We start from the raw sequence: 20,967 nt of genomic DNA on the forward strand, positions 1-20,967 counted from the left end.
GAGCAGGTTATAGATAATCCTGTGGACTTTTGAGGGTCCACTAGCAAATCCCGTAGACATAGCTGTCTACCAGCAACAAAATATTATAGATTAGATAACTGCCCTAAAATAGGGAAAAGGAGTGTCAAACATCTAGTTACATAACAAGGGTGAAGCAAGATGCTTTTATTCTCCGTTGTCTGATAGGGAGGACGAATTGAAGGAAAGATTTATGAGCTGTGAGCTCGCCCTGGGGGGGGGCACGGAGATTAGTCATTGTTGCTAGTATTTAGGATGGCTTTTGGCCTCTTGTATTTGAAGAGGTCAGTTTCATCATAGTTTGCTGCCTGTTTAACTAGATCCTTGGGGTGTGTTGAGATCTTTGAGAAGAATTTTTCTGCTGTAGTTTGTAGGAAGGAGTAGATGTAAGGGATGTTTGTATCTCTATGCAGTTGGACGTTTCTTAAAAACCACGGTGCATCCAAGATCATGCGCAAACACTTATTTTGCACTCTCTGTAGCCTGGGGATGTTGGTGTTGGATGTGTGGCTCCAGGCTGGAGATGCATATGTCACTATTGGGCGGATCGTCAGCAGGTAGAGGAGTACTTTGATTCTGGTATTTAGCTTGCTTTTTCTGTTTATTAGAGGGTAAAGTTGTTCGATGGTTTTAGATGCTTTCGAGCACAAGGCTTTGATATGTGGGTTGAACGTCAATCTTTTGTCTAGAATTACCCCAAGATATTTTGTTTATGTGTTTGCCAGGGGATTTTGGTGTTGAATAGATAAAGGTCCCCCTTGGGAGTTGCCAATCTTCTGGTGAAAAGTATTGCTATACTCTTTTGGGGATTCACTTGTAATCTCCATTTGGAGAATCAATGTTCTAGAAGTGGTAGGTTTTCTTGCAGTTTTTTTGTGACGAGATGTGGTTGTAGAGATCTGGCAAGTACTGCTGTGTCATCCGCATAGAGTGCTAAGATGGCTGACATTGGGTTGTGTGGGATGTCTGCCATATATATCAAGAATAAGATCGGTGCCAGTAGGGAACCTTGGAGAACTCCCGCAGAGATCCGTCGCTGACTGGAAACTGTACCGTTTATTTTGACTTGTGTCTGTCCTGGAGGTAGGATTTAATTAGGTGGACGATTCTTGATGGTATGCCTGCTGAGATGAGTTTGTGTAGTAATCCGAAGTGCCATATCTTATCAAAAGTTTTCGCTATGTCGAGGAAAATTTAGTTTTACCATTAATTTACCATTAACATTACTGACAGGATGGGTGAAGCACTAGTGCTTTTCATATTCCCCTTTATCTGTAATGAGAATTGTTTGGGAATGGGAGGTTTGTGAGCAGTTAAGCTCACCCTCTGAGGGCAGTTGTGTTAGCTATGATCAGTTGAGAGAAGAATAGCCTTCGGTCTTTTGTGTTTGTAGTAATCAGTCTCATTGTAATTGACAGCTTGTACGATTAGTGGGTTTGAATGTGAACTTGACTTTACGAAGAATTTTTCTGCAAGATCACGAAGAAGGGAGGAGATGTATGGAATGCCGGTTTCTTGGTGAATCTGTGAATTTCTGATGAACCACGGTGCATCCAGGATCATACTAGGGCATTTGTTTTGGATTCTTTGGATAGGATGACCTTTTCTATTACTTTGCCAAGACAGGAAAGAAGATTGATGGGCCTGTAGCTTTGGGGAAGGTGTGGGTTATTACCAGGCTTTTTCAGAGGTATAATGTCCGCGATTTTCCAATCTGTTGGAAAGTACTGGAATCTTAAAATGGAATTGGTAATATTAACTAGATGAATTATGGCTTTCCATGGGAGTAGCTTTATTATTCTATCGGTAATGCTGTCAGGGCCGGGGGCCTTTTTATTCTTCAGATGGGAAATGATATTTATTATTTCTGTTGGAGATGTGGGGGTGATTGTTTCTGAATAATCCTTAGGCTGTCTTAGTGCATTTCTAACTTTACAATGAACTTTGTAAATAAAATTGAAATTTAAGTTTGCATAAGATGGGCTGCATTGATTTTCCAGATTGTCAATTAGGGCTTCTACTTTTTCTTCATCTGAGTGTGCAATTCCAAGATTGGTCTTCAAAGGGGTAAGTGGTTGTCTTTTGGTACAAACTTCCACATGGAGTTATCTTCTGGGTTGATTTCCCTGCGTTTGGATTCCCATTTGGAATTCCTGTGCATCTCGAGGGCTTCTCGAGCCTGTCTGTTCAAAGTGATTAAGGTTGTTTTGTCCTGCGGGGCTCTGGTGTTGTGATATCGCTTTCTGGCTTTATTTTTGGCCCTAATCAGGTCCATTATCTCTTCTGGGATCCAGTTGGGAGCATGGAGGACAGTGGTTTGAGTGACTGATGCTATTGCTGTGTTGATTTGCCTAGTTAAATTGCTTACAGCTCGGTCTATTTCTTATTTTTAATGAATGACAGGGGTTGGACCGATGTGGACTGGGAGAACCTTAGAGAACTTGTCCCATGGTAAGAAAGAATGATGGTGAGAGAGCTGATGTTGAAGTCCTAACCTGAGCAGGATGGGATTATGATCTGAGTTAAGTTCTTCTACTTTCTCCAGCTGGTATTGATATTTGATGTTTCTGAGGTTAACTATGTCTAATACATCAGAACTTCCTGATGGGCTGTAGTGGGTGGGCTCAGTGGGTCCAGCTACTATTGATGAGCTGAGTAACGTGTAGTTGAATAAGGTACGGCCTTTGGAGTTGATTGACGAACTGAACCAGGCCGTATGTTTGGAGTTTAGGTCTCCTGCTATAATTATGGAATCTGTGGAGCCGAGGATGGAGTCTAAGTCTGCTGTCAATAGTGGAATGCTGGGATGATTGTACGCTGCGTAGATTTTGACTTTGCCTGCGTTATTAGTGTGCATCTACACACCCGTCACCTCAAGGTTAAGAGTTTTTGGGGATTGGTCAATGAGTTGTGGCTTAAATAATTTTTGATAAAAATAGCTGTGCCGCCTCCACTAGAGTTAAGTCTGTCTGTCTTATATATAATATAACCTCTTAGTTTTGGGTTGGATGATGGTCTGAGGTGGGATTCACGGATCAAGATTATGTCTGGATTGTATCTTTTTGCGAATTCTTGCAGCTCGAGAATTTTCTTTGTTAAGCCATTTGCATTCCATGCTGTTATCGTGAGAGAATTTGGTTTAAATTTTTTAAACATTAGAGATAGCTGTTAATATGGATTGGGTTTCTAGATAGAATCTCTTTCTTGAGGATGGTGAGGTGCTTGCTTTGCTGAATTCATGCAGTGTTACAAGTGACGAGGTTAAAGCTGATGTGAGATTAGAGCTTGTTCGCTCTTGCGATGAAGGAGTCTGGGTTCTTACCGCTTCCGCATATGATTTGGACATGGATGAAGGTAGAGTGCCTTCCTGTGTTGCCGAATGTGAGGTATTATGATCTGGAGGGCGACCTGTTTCGTTGTTTGTGTCACTGCTTGGAGGAGCGTGGTTCGTTCTTGTTGATCCATGGTTTTTTGGATGGAAAAGGCATCCCTTGTAATTAGAGGGATGTGGTCCTCTACAATTGGCACAGCAGGCAGGTGTGGATCTGGGCTTGGTGAAAATCTAGTTATCTGGTTTCGGATAAACATATATCTTTAGCAATAAAGAAAATAAATTCTGTTGGAAGTATTCTATTGAAATGTCAAGCATTTTAATTAGTACATATCAAATATTGCGTTAAAAGAAAGTATATTATAGATTCGTCCATATTTTATAGTTATATTTTATTTTTGAATCCCGCCGTGGGCATGGATGTTTGTGATTGTCTTTAGCTCGGAAATGAGTTTCATCTCCCACGGTGTGACTACGCTTATTGGAGGTCTCAAGTGGATTGAGAAAAATTCCGTGTTTGGTTTCAAGGCAGGATTTTCAAATCATATAAAAATAGATAAAAATTCAAACCAAAAATATAAAAATCAATAAAAATTCAAACAAAAAAATAAAAAAATAATAATAAAATAAAATTCTTAGCCACTCACCGTACAATTGCACTATGGGCTACAATTATTCATGAATGAGTGTAGTGTAAAAAAATTTTCGGACTACTCATCTCTCTCTCTCCCCATTGGTAGTCTCAATGTAAATATTTTGACGTCACCAACCTCCCTTTCAATATTTTTGCGAGCTGAAACCAAAAATCCCTCCAAGAATGCTATCAGTTTATTATTATGCCCATAAATAATAAAGTACTGCTGAGACGAAATTAATCGAGATGTAAACATCGGACTCGATGTGCTTAACGTGCTAATTGTATGGAAACTCAAGAATCCACATAAAACACAAAATAATTTTCTGTAACAGCATACAAATTATACATTAAAAAATCTCACGTGTTTAAGCCTATTCCATGTTATTTTGTGAAATTATAGACAAAAGAAATAACCGTATAAAATATCCTTGATTTCGCAGAATTTAAAATAAAATTCTGGTAAACAAATACGTAATGATGGATATAAAATATTAAAACTAAACTATGCGCACCTTACACTGAAACATGCTGCAGCAGTAGGCGATACTTCAGTACTGTTGCACTTTTAAATCTACTTACAATTGCATTTGAATGTTAATTATGCTAAATCGATGTTTCGTTATCCGAAAGCTAATATTTAGCCCCATTTGCACAACAAAGTTCTTCACAGAAGAAACAGTGTGAGGGACAATAATACATAATCCAACTTCATCTTTGCTCAAGTTCCTCCCCCTCCCCCCCAGCGCCCCGACGTGAGAAAGTTCTTCGAGAACACGTCCCATGAAGATGGATCGGTCGAGGTAGTTTCATCCCCTGACCTCCCCGTTCCCTTTGATGTAACCATAACCCCGCTGGCTTTTTTTTTTTTTTTTTTTTTATGTACGTAAAAATGCGACGAACATTACCGGCTATGCGAATAGGGTCACTGCGGCTAACTCAAACTATCGGACTACAACAGAGCGCATGCACTGAACCCAAGCCCAGAGTTTGCACGTATTTCATTCAGAGTTAGTCAAGGTGTTACCAACTTCGAGTGAATGTGCAAAACGTATGGCATGTGGCTGGTAAATATAGCAAGCTACAAGTACGCGCCGCTACCGGTTGTGCAGTAATTAACTTTCGAAAGTTTATGCAAACCTCGCTTATTATCAACTTACTAGAGTCTCGGTTAAACCTCGAGGCTTTGCTTCACCTTGTAGAGTTCAGCGGCTCTTGCGCAGATGTTTCCACTTCGAATTTTAAATAAACGTCAGAAAACAGCTTAGCAGCATGGCTGAACAGCCACTGCGTTATCCTCAACAGAATGCCTTATACAAATTCGCTGTCAGTGATTTATAAGACCGTTTGCTTGCAATCAAATTTAACTCTAAGTAATAATAACAATCATATTTTTTTCTATTTTGTTATGATTTTTTAATTTTAATTTTAAAAATTTTGTTAAATGCAAAGATACGACACCATTTTGTTCATAATTGTCTACACCCATTATAGTTTTTTTTTTTTAAATTCATATATATATATTTATATATATTTTATATATATATATATATATATATATATATATATATATATATATATATATATATATATATATATATATATATATATATATATATATATATATATATATATATGTAGAAAGTATTTTTACCTTGGGTATAAATATGTTAAAGATACCAAGCAATTTTAAACCTGGTTTTACTCCATTTCCCAAGTAAGCAAACAGACTAAAAGTCAAGTTTGCGCCTGCAATTGATGCAAGTCTAACTGATCCCACAGGTAGTGCAGGATCAGGGCAACTCGTGGCAAAGGTGGAACAAGCTACAAGGTATCTTTAACATATTTATACCCAAGGTAAAAATACTTTCTACATTTATATCTCCTCCAGAGATTTTTATTTAATAAGGTTAAAACACCTTATGGTAACTTGTTTTGGCGAAATACTTACAAGCTCAGTATTACTAAATCTTGTTATTTCTAGCCTAGCTCCCACTGACGAGACCTCAATTAAGGTCGAAACCGGTCTGGGTAGTGGCCCCTTGCCTTTAATACAAAACATCATACATCCCCTTCTTGGAGATGTGTTTTGGCATTAAGGGTAAATATTAAGATTAGTGATCGGAGCTTGTTCCACCTTTGCCACGAGTTGCCCTGATCCTGCACTACCTGTGGGATCAGTTAGACTTGCATCAATTGCAGGCGCAAACTTGACTTTTAGTCTGTTTGCTTACTTGGGAAATGGAGTAAAACCAGGTTTAAAATTGCTTGGTATCTTTAACATATATATATATATATATATATATATACGGGGCGGTTCAAAATTCCACGTATCAACCATATTCACATAGGAAAGCATTGCTGGAAACGCCACCCGAAAGTGATAGGTGGCGCTGTTCACCGGCGTTCCAGGTGAGCAACTGGGGCTTCCTCATTCAAGCTTTCGACGTCGTACGAAGAACATGCGTCGTTTTACGCACGCTGTGATGGCAGACATGTACCTCGTTTACCATATTATGTATCCAATTACTATTGAACTGTTTAGTTACGCCTATCAAAATTTTTTCCACTACTTACTGCCTTGTGTTATTTATCCGCGCGGTTAGCCTAGTGGCTTTGCGCTTCGCAACCATATGCCTGGGGAAGGAGTGTCCTAGGTTCGATTCCCGTCGGAGACGTGAGGAGCTGAAGGATCTTCCTCAGTCATAGCCAAGTTAGCCGGTCTTGGGTGTGACAGCAGCCGTCCCCCTCCCCCCATTTATCTGTTTTTTTTTTCCCCGCAAGCAGGCAAACCGGCCCCCTGAACACACGCTGCTACAGTCAAAAAATACCCCCCCCCCCACGGCAGGTTCGGCGACACGCCAGTTGGGGGTTGTACTAACAAAACATCGCATCAAAATGTAACACGCGGATCCTGCATTGGAAGCGGGATAAACGCGTAGAGGAAGAAGAAGGCTACCTTGTGTTATTTCTGTATCTTTATGTCCCTGTAGTACCTTCAGGTGGCGATTCCGGTCATGCTTTCCTGTGTGAATATGGTTGATTTTGATGTTCTCTACCTCCCTTCAAAGTTCGTATGGAATTTTGAACCACCCTGTATGTAATAAGTTGACATTCATAGTGTTTTATTCATTTTGTGTAGCCATAAAATGGATTCATCTCCAAGAAAGCGTTCAAAAATATGTACTCTTTCTCAACACACATCCATGACTCAAAGACAAATTGTTAATGAGTGTGGTGTTGCTTTGGGTACTGTTAATGCAATTTCAGAGGTTTATTTACCTGTTTCATTTTCTCCTGACAGGAAAGGAAAATGTGAGTGAAAAACGAAAACTACACTTACTCAAGATCGTTTACTAGTCAGGAAAAGCAAAATGAATCCAAGATTGTCTGCTGTAGACTTGAATAGAGACTTGGCAGCTAGTGGGATTAATGTTTCTGACACGAAAGTCCATCAAAGATTGTTGGAAGCAAGGAGGACTGCCTACAGGCCATAAAAGAAACCACTGTTGATGAAGGCTCTGCAGAAAAAGAGGATCCAGTGGGCAAAAGTATGCAAAGATTGGACTGTTGAGAAGTGGGAAAAGGTCATATTCTCAGATGAGAGCCATTTTTATGCCCAAACAGAGTGAGTACCCTATGGTTGCAAATCAGCAGCTGAGAAGACTTTCCCTGTCCACCTTCAACAAGCTCCTAACACCCAGCTAAAAAGATGTTCTGATGTTAAGTTACCCATTATGGTCCAGGATCATTTGTGCCTGTTGATGGTATGATGAAAAGTGACCAACACATAAAAATTTTGGAGAAAAGAGTGGTCTCCCACAGATCCAGAAAGACAAAGAAGTCATCTTCAATAGGAGCTCGTTCCATGCCACACTTCAAAAAAGTGAAACAGTTCCTCAAAAAATCGCAATGTCCAATTGCTTCAGTGCCGAGGTGTTGATGCTCTTGACATCAACTCAATAGAAAATTCGTGGGCCATAGTGAAAAAGAGACTTGGAAAGTTAAATTGTGGTGCAAAGGATAACTTAATACAATCCATTATAAAAGTACTGTGTCGAGATGCAGAAATAAAAACTCTGTTCTGCGTTGGTAGAATCCATGCATAAGCGCAGAGGAGCACATATAAAGGATTACGTTTGAGTTTAATTTTTGTACTTATTTTCTTGCGAAATTTAAATGTTTCTTTAAAATTTAAGTGTACTCATAGACAGTACGTAGCATAGCGGCAGCCTGCCGCGGCTTAACAAGGGCGCTCGTTCAGACATTGTGGTAGGCGCCGTCGCTACGCTAACAATTCCAAGCTTATATTAAATAAAAATTATACAATGACTCAAAAAAGATTGGTTAGTCTAGCAACTATATCGATAGAGGCAGACATAGCTTATAATTTAAATTTAGAAAAGCTTGTAAACAGTTTTATTGTGCGATATCCCGTACAGCAAACATTTAATTAATATTATTATGGAATCGTTTTGCATTAATGTTTCTCTTGTTAAAAAAAAAAAAAAAAAAATCAGCTAACGCCTTTTTATTCCCGTATACGGGAGTAGGCGAGGCCATTTAGCCCTATCTAACTTTTGGAGACTGAGTGGGCAGTTCAATCTCCATTGGTACCCAATCAGAGACAGATGGCCCAAAGCTATCACTAATTAAGCGGTACGCAGTGAAGAGAGACGGCTCAAATGTGCCGCCATCTCGTGGTCCCTAACCCTAACACAATATATTTAATGTCTGAAATAATGTGGGTTCTACGGTCGATTTTCTTGAGTTTACAGGACGAAAAACCCGAGTTTCCGGGAGGAAAAACCTGCTTGCCCGTGCCAGAGATCGACTAACTCGGGAACCGGTCGAAAAAAGGCTTAGAAAAAATTTCCTCTAGTCGCCGACTAGACTCGAAATGAAGTCTTCCTTCGTGATTTTTTACAAGTTTCTCTTGTAATAAAAACAAAATAGTAATTGGGGATTTTCTTATATTTTTGTCTTATAATCCATCAGGGGCGATATTTAATTGTTTGCCTCAGGGTACAATCTAACTTGGCAACGGTCCTGCTCATAGAATCAAAGATACCTTTAAGCCTCTTGAATAGTCGAACTGACTGTCTTTCAACGACCCGTGGAACCCATTTCAACATCCCTTCACATTTTTTTAATATTAAAATAAAAAGCAACCAATTTACAAAAGAAGCGCTTGAGATTGCGTACTTATTCAAAATCACTCTCTACTTCTGTTTACGTATGAGTGTCAGCCATTATATTCAGGATTTAGCACACACAATGAATATCTTACACGCTTACAACAGAGCGTGTAAGACACTTTTGCTTTACTCCACAAACGTGTTGTTGCAGCTGAACAACTTGGACATTCAAGCGCAATCCATCATTTGGCTACACGACCGGCACATTTGAAGACCCATTCTCGTGTTTACACCCTGCCAGGCACCCATTTGGGGGTGACTGCACTGATAGTTGATCGCTTAAACTCGAATTATATAGTGGAGATCAAAACTCACTCCGTAGCTATCAGATTAAGCATCCACTTCCTCATTGAGAACGATTCTTCTCAGTCTAAAAGATCAGCGATATTTTTTTGAAGTTCTTCACTGTTAAATTGCTCGGAGCCGGTTTTAGGAGAGTAAGTCACTCCCCGCCCCCCCAAAAATGTACCATTAATTCTCATTATACTGCAATGCAGAGTAACCAGCCTACCCACGCATGCGTGGGTAACCATCAGAATGTGTAATTAGAGTGTCAAGAAAGTGGAACATCCAGGAATAGTACCCTGTTTGAAAAGCGAGTTCAAATAATGTTCAACTTGATGGGGTATACGCTCATTTGCAAGACCCTCCCGGGGGTGGGGGTGGGGGAAGAACTTGTTCCGACAGCTAATGCAAATATTTCGTCAAAGCTAGTAGTTTTCAAAATTCATAGAACTGAAATTCAGTTCTATGAATTTTCAACTTCTTGGCTGTATTATCACGTGAAAATCGAAACCTTCTCTATCCAACCTAGAGAATTGTTTAGGGAAGCCACAATCGCTCCCCCCCCAGTAGTAGGGGTGGCACTAGTAACCAAATAGGGGTAGGGTAAATGGTGGGGGATGTGACGACGGAAACGTGACATTTGGTTACTAGCGCCATCCCTACTACTCCCCACCCCCTCGTATTTTCTCGACACGTTCTGCTTGCCACGAATTTTCACAGAATTCGCCCCCACAATCTTCTTAAAAACAAAGAATGAAATAATCGACTGGGATAGATCAAGACATACAGAATGTGGACCATAGAGCAATGGAATTAAGTCGGTTCTGTGAATCAACCAGCCGATTACACTCTCTCTTCCAGTTTATTGGACGTGTGAGGGTATAGATGATGGTCAGAGAGCATTTTTTTACTCTAGTGTGTGTGTGTGTGTTTTGTCCCGGAAACTAAGTTTAGAGATGGCAACTAAATGATCTCGTCGTGTGGATTACATCCATTGGAATCATGATTGTTGGGGCCCTGTATTAAACATTCTGGGCAATTGTGCGTGTTCCTACGCCGATTCTTACAATACACCCTCTGTCCAAAAAGAAACCGAACTTTTAGAAAATAGAAGAAACTATTGGCACCACCTTTTGTAACTTTTTGTTGTCGAAAGCGGCAACCTTCATTAGTGTTGGGTCAACTGTTTATGACATTTGTTTCATTAGAAGCCGAGTTATGATGCCAAGAGTGACAGTGGGTTTTGACGAACGGTCGGAAAATGAGTTTCAAACAGAGAGCTGCGATTGACTTTTGTGATAAACTTGGTATACATTTTACCGAAACGCATCAAATGCTTCAAAAAGCATACTGTGATGAATGCTTATCCCGTACTTAAGTTTACGAGTGGTTTGAGTGGTCGTGAGACGATTGAGGACGACGAAAAGTCGGGTCGGCCAAAAAAAAAAAAAAAAAAAAAAACTGGACTGAGGCGAAGTTAACATCCAAAATCCTCCGTGAGATTGATTGAAGATGAATTGGGGATTCCAAAATCAACTGTGCACAACATTTTGACCGAGAGTTTGGCCTTCGTAAATTGAATTCGCGATTTCTTCCCCACAAGTTGACCAACGACCAAAAAATGTATCGAATTGAACACTGCAAGGACCTCATTAAAACCACTTAAAGGACTCAAACTTCCTTGATTTTTGTCTTACTGAAGATGAAATGTGGTGTTTTGAGTATGAGCCCGAAACAAAGAGCCAGAGTTCTGAGTGGAGACCACCAGAAGAGGGGCATCCGAAAAAAGTCGCTTGGAGAAGTCAAAAGTAAAGAAAATGCTGATTTGTCTTTATTTTTGTCTTCATTCGGCCTGGCCAAGCGGTCAATGGTGAGTTTTATCTCGAAGTTTTGAAGCGATTGATAGCGAGAATTCGTCGCGTACGGCATGAATATCGTGACGACCGACCGTTCGTCAAAACAAACTGTCACTCTTCGCACTGTAACTCGGCTTCTAATGAAACAAATGTCATAAACAGTTGACACAACACTAATGAAAGCTGCCGCTTTCGACAACAAAAATATACAACAGGTGGCGCCACTAGTCTCTTCTATTTTCGAAAAGTTCGGTTTCTTTTTGGACAGAGGGTGTACATTTACTTGTGTTTAAGCGTGTCTACACAATTCATCGCGGGAAATATATCGCGGATGGAAAACAAATAAAACAAGGTATCCAGTTAACTATCAAGACAATGCTGCAGAGATGACCTTCAGAAATCAGCTTAAAATTAAACAAAATAAGCAATTTAAACAATGCGGTTTAAAAATTTTGCAGAAAGAAAACAAAAGTCGTGGCATTTAAAGGTCGAAAGCATATTAGACCAAAAATAATCAAAGAATAATAACATATCTAAAAGATAAAGATGCAGATGATAAACAAAAAGTTTAGAAACTCCGTGGAACAATTAAAAAGGACACTGGATGGAAAACAATATGAGAAACTGAACTAAGAGCAATCAAAGGATGCACAAAATTGGACCACATAAGAAATGAAGACATCACAAGAGAGATCGATATTCAAAGCGTAAATGAAAAGATTGAGGATGTAAGATATCGGCTACCAAAAGAAGTGGATAAATATAGACCTAAGGGAGGGAGAGAGAGAGAGAGCAAAAGTTCAAGTTCTTTACACACATTATACATAAATGTTTTGAACACGGGTAATTTATAGATCGCTTAAAGGTTGCTTCAGTTCTTCCGCTATTCAAAGGAGGTGACAGAAATTACAGACCATATCGATATTCTATACAGTCTTAGAGGTTATTGAAATCTTAATAAAAAAATTAAATAACTATCTAAATCCCATATCTTTCAGTGCGGGTTCAGATTCGGACTACCGAATAAGCACTGCTGGAGATTCCTAACACAATTTATAGCAGAATAAATAGAGGAATGTTTACCGCAGCCGTTTTTCTTAATATTTCTAAAGCGTTTGACTGTGTAGATCATGACTTACTGCTTTTAAAATTGTCTAGATATGCTAACGGAGACCTTCAGTAATCCAGCAGAAATAATAAAATACGGAGAACCTCAGGGTTCGGTGTCAGAACTGATCCTATCTTTAATGCATGTAAATGATCTGTGTGAGTACAGACTTTATGGCAAAGCTGATTTACATGGTGATGATAGCAGTTACGTAATTTTATTGTCACTATTATAAACGGTTGAGAAAGCGATGATTGGCTGGAGCGATGGCTTCACTAGAGTCATCTAGCTGCAGAATCCTGAAGTTCTGTGAAATAGGCTTCATGTGTACATTATAAACAAACAAACAAAAAAAATTTTTAAAGTGCCGCGCAGTCATCAGGTTGTGGAAAACTTTTCTGCTCAAAGCAGGAGGTCCGCAGCTGGAAAAAAAAAAAAAAAAAAAATCTTTAAAGGGAATATTGGCTGTCGTATGGATTTTTTTTTCATCCAGTGGCAGGTCACTTGCTAAGTTGATTAGAAATAGGAGGAAAGTTCAATTACAGAACGTCAGGTTGGTCCAAATTATTTTATTATTTAAAAAATATTGACTATTATTTGTTTGTAATATTTTTCATCCCACTCCACACACACACAACGCGCACAGCATATCGCATGAGTCTTTCAGTGATTTGTTCTAAGCCTCCAAGGCATATTTTTTCCTTCATCAATCTTTGCTCCTCCTCCTCCTCTTTCTAGACCTCTCCATCATTTCTAAAATCCCTCGCGCACTTCATCAACTGTCTCTGCTAATGAGGTCATCTGTAAACAGCAATTCCCAGGATGTTTCGTTTGTCGTTCCCTCACCGAGAACATCAATTATGATGAATAAAAATGGACTCAGTGCTGACCCCTGGTGTCGATCAACTTTGATATCCACGTTCTCGTTGCACTCTTTACACTTCGCTACTTCGTTCCAATTATCCTCAAATAACTTATTCAATCTGTTTCTTAGCACACGAAAAACTCGAAGCGACATCCCAGAATGTGGAATTTCTATTGGTTCTCAAAATTGTTGTCATACACCTTTTTTATATTTTTTTTTTCTACCAAATTTTGTACGCCTTTTTTTTCATTCATTTTTGCTTTGTTTATTTCCCTTTTCATATTCTTTTTCTTTTTCTTTTCTATCTTTTGTCCTATTTCTAGCTTTTAGTTATTATACTGCGTTTTTCTGCACTTTCTCTTTCTGTTTTTTTTTCTTTAAATTATTCTTTGTCTTCTTTAATTTGTCAGACTAATAGAAAATACTCGAGTACTAAAGTCCTGTCATTTTTTCCTCTTTTGTGATGCAATTTCCTGCACAAAGAAGCTCTAAAAGCTTTGTTCCAGCGATTCTCTTTAATCCTGAATACAATGACGCGTGCATAATTGATGAGATAACAAATGGATTAGTTGAGCCTTCGTTCCGCAGTTGGCCGAAGGTTCTTTTACGTCTAATTTCATCACCTTTCGAAAGACAATTTCTTGCTTTGTTTCATTACCAGCGTATTCAGTTGCGAGTTTTCCAATAGATGCAGGAAGCTCGGACTTTAACGAAGAATAATAACTAGCAGATCCCCGGATCAACGTTATTAACTATAATAAAATGGTAGAGAGAATAGGAAATAACTGTGTTTGATGTTAATGTATCAAATATTAAATAATATTCGAATTGTGAATTCTGATCAAAGCAGTTGTCCGTTAATAAAATCATCGCCAGTATAAAAAATTTCAAACCAGCTGAGTTCAAAAATTAAAATATCTCAATACTGAAGCGAGAGAATCCTTGTGGTTTTTATTTTCCGTAGCTTTCCTGTTTGCTATGCATCCATTTACTAGTAAAAATTTCAGTGCGAAATTTAAATAAAATCATTCATCACCGTGTGCTTTTTGAAGCCTTTGATGCGTTTCGGTAAAACGTTTACCAAGTTTAACACAAAAGTCAATCGCAGCTCTCTGTTTGAAACTCATTTTCCGACCGTTCGTCAAAACACGCTGTCACTCTTGGCACTATAACTCGGCTTCTAATGAAACAAATGTCATAAACAGTTGACCCAACACTAATGAAGGTTGTCGCTTTCGACAACAAAAAGATACAACAGGTGGCGCCACTAGTTTCTTCTATTTTCGAAAAGTTCGGTTTCTTTTTGGAACAGAGGGTGTAGTTTGTCATGATTAGTCAGTAATCACACTAACATTTTAAATTATTATTGTCGCTTAATTGCACTTTTGTAGAAATCATGGTTTTCAAGGCATGTAATGGTAGTTTGAAAATGAATGGTTTGAACATGTTTAAACATGTCTGAACTTGTTTTACATCAAGGAATACTATAAAACATATACTGAATCCCCCAGAGTTCTCACGTGTGTTAAGTGTGCTGATATGTCGTTGAATTCTTCGTTTCTTTAATGTATTATAATCTTACATTCAAAAGCTAATGATAAACCTTCTGCTTCCGGTATAGATAAGAGTTTGGCTTCACACAGACAGGAAATCAGAAAAAGGTGAAAGTATTTTTAAACGATGCAGCAAAGAGCAACTCATTTGTCACTTCCCCAAATGTTGGTTTCTCAGCTTGAGTGCCGTTTGGTAAATTAATAAATGTGTCTACAAGGATCATTTTAAAAGTTCTACTATATATCTATTGTTAAACCACCTCCTACCTTGTGTGCCCTGAACGGCAGCTTATGTTTCGAATTTTGTCGTGTATGTATTGCAACGAATTCTTTTAGTGCCTGAACTTATATCCTTTATATATTAGCCCATAGAAAACTAATCTAAGAGTGTAAGTTGGGGACTGCAAGTTGACCAGGAATTTTTTTTAACCTTCTTGATGAGTTCTGTTTAAGATGATTACTCTATCGTTCAATACAGCTATCATCAGATAGATTAGCGTGTTGGATTTTCCTGCATTCTATTGCATGTATCATCCAATGAAGTTTTGGGTACCATAAAACGCAAAACTTTTGGTTGAACACACACACACACACACACACACACACACATATATACAGGGTGTTCGGGATAAATTTGACATATTTATAATTAATTATATTTTTCCGTAAGTTACATGTATTAACACACACTTCTCTTCATTTAAAAGTTTGGACCCTTCTTCATTCATATACAAGATGTCAGAAAGGATGGATAGCTGGAACCCACCTGAATCATGGAAGAGAATAACTTGTATCATGATGATTCGTGCCCGCCATCAAAATAAGGATATTACGACTGCTGCCCAATGCTCCCTGAACACAGTAAAAACAATCAGGCATGAACTAGAGACTTGCAATGGTGACTACGAGGATGTAGCAAGAAGAAAGATCCCTAGCAGACGATCTGTTTGCGTTCGTACAGCAGAATTCCTCGCAAATCTGCAGGAACAGGTGTTGAAGAACCCTGGCATTGGAATTCGGGCTTTGTTCGTGGAGTTGCTAACTGTAGTCAAGCCCTGGATAACAAGGGTAGCCAATGGTAGGCCGTATGTATGGCAGCAGGATTCGGCCCCTTGCCACACCTCTGGGAAAAGTCAAAAATGGTTGTCTGAAAATTTCTACGACTTCACCAGTCCAAATGTTTGGCCTCCAAACTCCCCAGACCTTAACCCCATGGATTATTTTGTATGGGGCGCAGTTGAAAAAGACACCAATCGCACTTCCAGTAATACAAAAGCCCAGTTAATGGATAAAATTAAAACAGTTTTTGCGGCCCTTCCCAGGGAGACTGTAGCATCAGCTTGTTCGAGGTTCCGAAGCAGAATTGAAGCTGTGATCGATGCTAATGGTGGTTATTTTGAGTAAATCTTGTTGATAGTATTGTAATTAACTCTGCCTGTAATGTTTTTTTGTCAATTCATTAAATTTAATAGATACAAAGAAGATTTTCTTTTTCCTTACGAAACTGTCAAATTTATCCCGAACACCCTGTATATATATATATATATATATATATATATATATATATATATATATATATATATATATATATATATATATATATATATATATATATATATATATACAGGATCTCAAGACCTATAACACGACAGTACCGTGTGTAGGGAGGCGATTAGAGAGAGGAAAGAAATGTGTTTCTCAAAGAGATGGAGGCTGTGTTCATTGGAGAGGGGGTGTATGGAAGATTGTTCCAAAGGACAGGTGCATATGGAATGAGGAGGAAATTGGTTCGGTTAGTTTAAAGCTGATGGTGTATGGGGATGTAAGTTTTCCGATAGATGCTCTGTTTCTGCATTGTCTTTCTAGAGACAGAGCGTCCATCGGAAAACTATGAAATCATTGAGAGAAATGTCATCTATTAAGAAAGTATATCTACTTTCCCTCACATGAATTTCTCGGTACTTCGTTTGAATTTCCCTTTGAGAATGGTTGGCATATCGGTGTTTAAGAACATTGACCACAGAAGATCGTGAAGCTTGAGTCATCAGAGAATAGCAGATGAGAATGAACCATCTACCTTGGAATGCAATGAACGACCAGAGAAGAAGCTGGCAATCTACTCACAAAGTGGAGGAGAGAGATCATCAGCCGGTAAGAAGAATGCAATGCCAGATGATCAGTTAGATGCTTCGGAAATATCCAAATCTTTCTTTCCATGGCCTGTGTCCAAAGGAGGGTTAGTTAGTTAGTTAATGAAGAGGTCTGTTATAAAAGGAGAGTGGAAGAATCCGTTTTGATAACCACTGATTAACCAATGGGTAGCGAAGAGGCCTGTTGTTGATGACCTTCTCCATCACTTGCAGGAGTGAGTATTAAGGTGAGGACAATGGGACGATAGTTTGGTGGCTGACTTTATCTTCCTTTCTAGGAACAGCCTGGATATAAGCTTGCTGTTGGATAGATTTTGAATGAGTACGACACCTTATGAAGACGATACAGGATGACTGCTAGTTCTGGAATACAAGTTCTTAGTATGACTAGATGATTACCATCTGGGTCAGGGGACTTATTAGTATCAAGTCCGTTTGAGTAATTTTCTGATGTTCTTCTCACGAAAGATGCATGCTGAAGGTGGTTTGTGGAAAAGAAGGAGAAGATTTTTCTTGGTATCTAAACAAGAGCTGCAGGAGAAGACTGATGCCAAGAGGTCTGCCCTACTGAGAGAGAGGTGTGAAAACATTGTAGAGGAAGTTTTCTCCAACAGCCTTGGCAGGGGACACAAGGCTCGATTGTCATTTGGACATGAGGCAGGCTTACTGCATTTGACGCTTTTAAAGTCTGTTTTAGATTTCTGGATGATTTTGCAGTGGTTATGGCTGTAATTATAAACTAGTGAGAAGCTGAAGTTTTTACTTGAGCCATGGAGTGTGTGTTGCACTTTTAGCTTGGACTCTTTCAGGACATTTGTTGGAAAAACCAAAACTTGGATATTTTGAATGGAATGGAAAACAAAGACGTTCTTCCTATTAAGAATAATTTCATTTTATTAGATCAGCAGAGCGGAAGCAACAGTTAGACAATAAAAAAGACGTACAGAAATCTCAAACGTCATTCCAGTTGACATCACTGCAGTTCCATACGATACGCGGCTGAAGAATACTTGTTGACAAAGAAACATATTCAAGATTATGGTCAGAGTTGCCAAGAGCTAATGTTAATATCATCTTCGCAACTCATACGATAACCTTGAATTTGTTTCTTTCTCTATCGAGGGAGAAGCGGTTAAGAAAAAGGTCCAGGGTGTTCGAAGAAGGTAATGGAAAACATTACCTTCTTCCTGCTCTCCCATCTTGAGGTTAGAGTAGGGAAATCAGGGGAATTATGGGCATTGAAATCTCCAAGGAGAATTATCTTGCATTTCAGGTGTATGCGATCAACTTGCAAACAGATAAACCAAAGGATCGGAACAGTCATCAGAATTAAGAGAGCGGTAAAGGCAGCAAACGAAGACCACGAAAAAAATCTTGAGCCAAAGCAGATCATGCGGTCTGATGGCCTTGCCATGTTATATCAGAGTTGACAAACGGGAATGTTCTATTTTCCTCTTCTTACGGAAGGCATCGTGCATGGTGTACACAATGGCCCAGTTGTAGAGGATGCCAGTCAATCTCCAGCGATCAATAACAAATCGATTGTCATTTGGACACGAGGCTAGGACGTCTTTGATTGGTTGTGTATGCTAATGTTGATATTAAATTCCTGGATGTTGGTAACGTTTAGGTGGGAGAGGGTTTATTTTTTATTTTATTTTCTATTTTTTTTTTTTTTGCATGTTGGAATTTTTGTTGTTTTGTTGAGCTTCAGGTATGTTTCTATTTTTATTATGCAACTTTTTTTGTTGTTGTTTTTTTTGATATCGTGTGATCGGAGATTTTAAAGGCGGCAACACCTCTTTCATTTGAGTGCAATATTGGGAAAAAATTTCGGTGAACGTATTCGTTCCAAGTCCACACAGATCTTCTGCTTGTTTACCTTTTTATTTATTTATTTTTTTCTTGCAAGCGACTGATGTAACCCTTCACCGAATTACGGCTTCGTTTTTTAAAATCTTTCACTAGCGTTCCTTCTCCACCCCCCCCCCCCTCTATCTTATGTCGATAATCCAATAAGCAGATAGTTTAATTCAGTTCCTTCAACCGATTCTAATTTATTTTCTTAGCCATTTCTTACCATGCTTCATTAAGTTATGTTCGGTTCTTGATTTTTCAAGGACTAAACCTACATAAATTAATCAATCTTTTCCTTCCTCTGTTTTTTAGCTCTTTTAAATTTGAATACGAGATGGGGTTCTACAGTGTGGTTTTTTAATTCTTCATTTTTACAGCGGTTAAGTACGCAATTTCCAGATTGAATAAAATCCAGCAGCTAATCTAATTAATGTTATAATTCAATAAAGAATGTGGTTCTCGGGAGCCTCGGATCTGATTGCTGATGTAAGTTATATAAAAGTTGAAAAAAGGTCACGCTTTTTTTTTCTTAACAAGTTTGTGACACGATCTCAAAGTTAATCTTTCGCAAGTGGGAGTTATATAAGAAAAAAAATTAAACACAAAATTTCCCTTTGTTAGGGAGAAGGATTTAAGTACTAATATTGGTTATTTATAAAACTGAGCTTATTACATGATGTCTTATAGTTTTGCATTAATTATTTTTCAAGAAATTAGACATCCTTGCGCGTTTATATACGTTTAGCTATTACTGCATTCAATTCTTAAAAATGAAGATACATCAATAGTCTTATCTAAACGTAGAAAGTATGAAAATACAAAGTACAGAGAAGGCTTTTGCTTGATCAACCTTACACTCGTATATTAACAAATAATATGAGATAACAGCAGTTACCGTATCGTTAACTCTCGCCTAGCACGTTGGCAGTCGTTGCACTCAGCTGCTGCGATGGTGAACGATGGAGAACGAGAAACCTGCAGAAAAGAAAAAAAAAAGGTTAGGGCTAAATCAGGTTTTAGATTTATTTAGTTTTTATTTATTTCATTGGGCATTTTTATCTGCTTGGGCTCTTGCATTGAGTTGCGCTCACTAAAGAAAGTAATTTAACTTTGCACTTGTAGAGAACTCCACCTATAGGTAGAATTCACTGCATTTACACACAGTAGAAGTGCGTGTGTGTAGCCACTAAAATTAAAATTTCCAAAAATTCTGTTACGATCAAGTTGAAGGTAAAAACGAAGACGGGATGACAACTTCCGTGTGAGAGAGCAAACATCCCTTTCCTTGCCTTGGGGATCTTTCTTTTAAACGATGTCACGCGTTTTCTTCTTCGAGGCTTGTCAATTTCGGCTGTCGCAAAGGTGTCAATTAAAATAAAAAAAAAAAGAAAAGAAAAAGAGAACTTACGTACATACACCAAGTTTTGCCTTCAAATTTCTTATTTAACTTTGAGAATTATATCTTTCAGCAAAGATTAATTTCTTTATTTAATAATGTCATTAAACGACATCGATACTTTCTGTGAGAGACGTACCTTTTTATGAGTTTTTAGTTTTCAACCAGATGAAAACTAATCTGTCGCTTTCGACTAAAAATGACAAACGCTGTGGTGTTTGAAGGAATACCCTTCATTCCGTTTTAAAGAATAAACAGAGAGAGAGAGAGAGAGAGAGAGAGAGAGAGTCAGGTTAATGGTGTTCACAATCGGTGTGGGAAAAGGCATACGAAGTGTGTGTGTGAGAGAGAGAGAGAGAGAGAGAGAGAGAGAGAGAGAGAGAGAGAGAGAGATCTTTCTGTCAGAAACATACGTCTTGATGCTAGCTTTTAGTTATCAACCACGGAACGCCCCTCTGATTGCAGACAACGAAGGGATGACAGTTCTAAATGGACCAGAAGAGATGGAAAGTCAAGACCGGAAATGTGTCGCTAGCGAGCCATCATTTAACGCACTTGAACGACGCAGAAAAGCGGTTCAACTGTCAGAAGTGTGTGTTTATTAGGAGAATTCTCTCGTGAAACATCCATAAAATCATTGTCTGCATTTCATTTGTTAATTGATCATTTGGATACTATTGTTCTAGTCGACTTCCATTCTACCAAGTTGAATGCAA

The 20,967-nt window shown here is 38.6% G+C and overlaps 1 protein-coding gene across 1 annotated transcript in view; it reads left to right on the forward strand.

Moving 5' to 3' along the window:
• LOC150102146 (apoptosis-stimulating of p53 protein 1-like) overlaps nucleotides 1-20,967 on the forward strand; it is a 186,545-nt gene that overhangs the window by 53,660 nt on the left and 111,918 nt on the right. The gene's annotated exons all lie outside the window — the stretch shown is intronic.

Source organism: Typopeltis vanoorti, chromosome 10, assembly GCF_054136105.1.
Source record: "Typopeltis vanoorti isolate ZY-2024b chromosome 10, IOZ_Tvanoo_1.0, whole genome shotgun sequence".
NCBI lineage: Eukaryota > Metazoa > Arthropoda > Arachnida > Uropygi > Thelyphonidae > Typopeltis > Typopeltis vanoorti.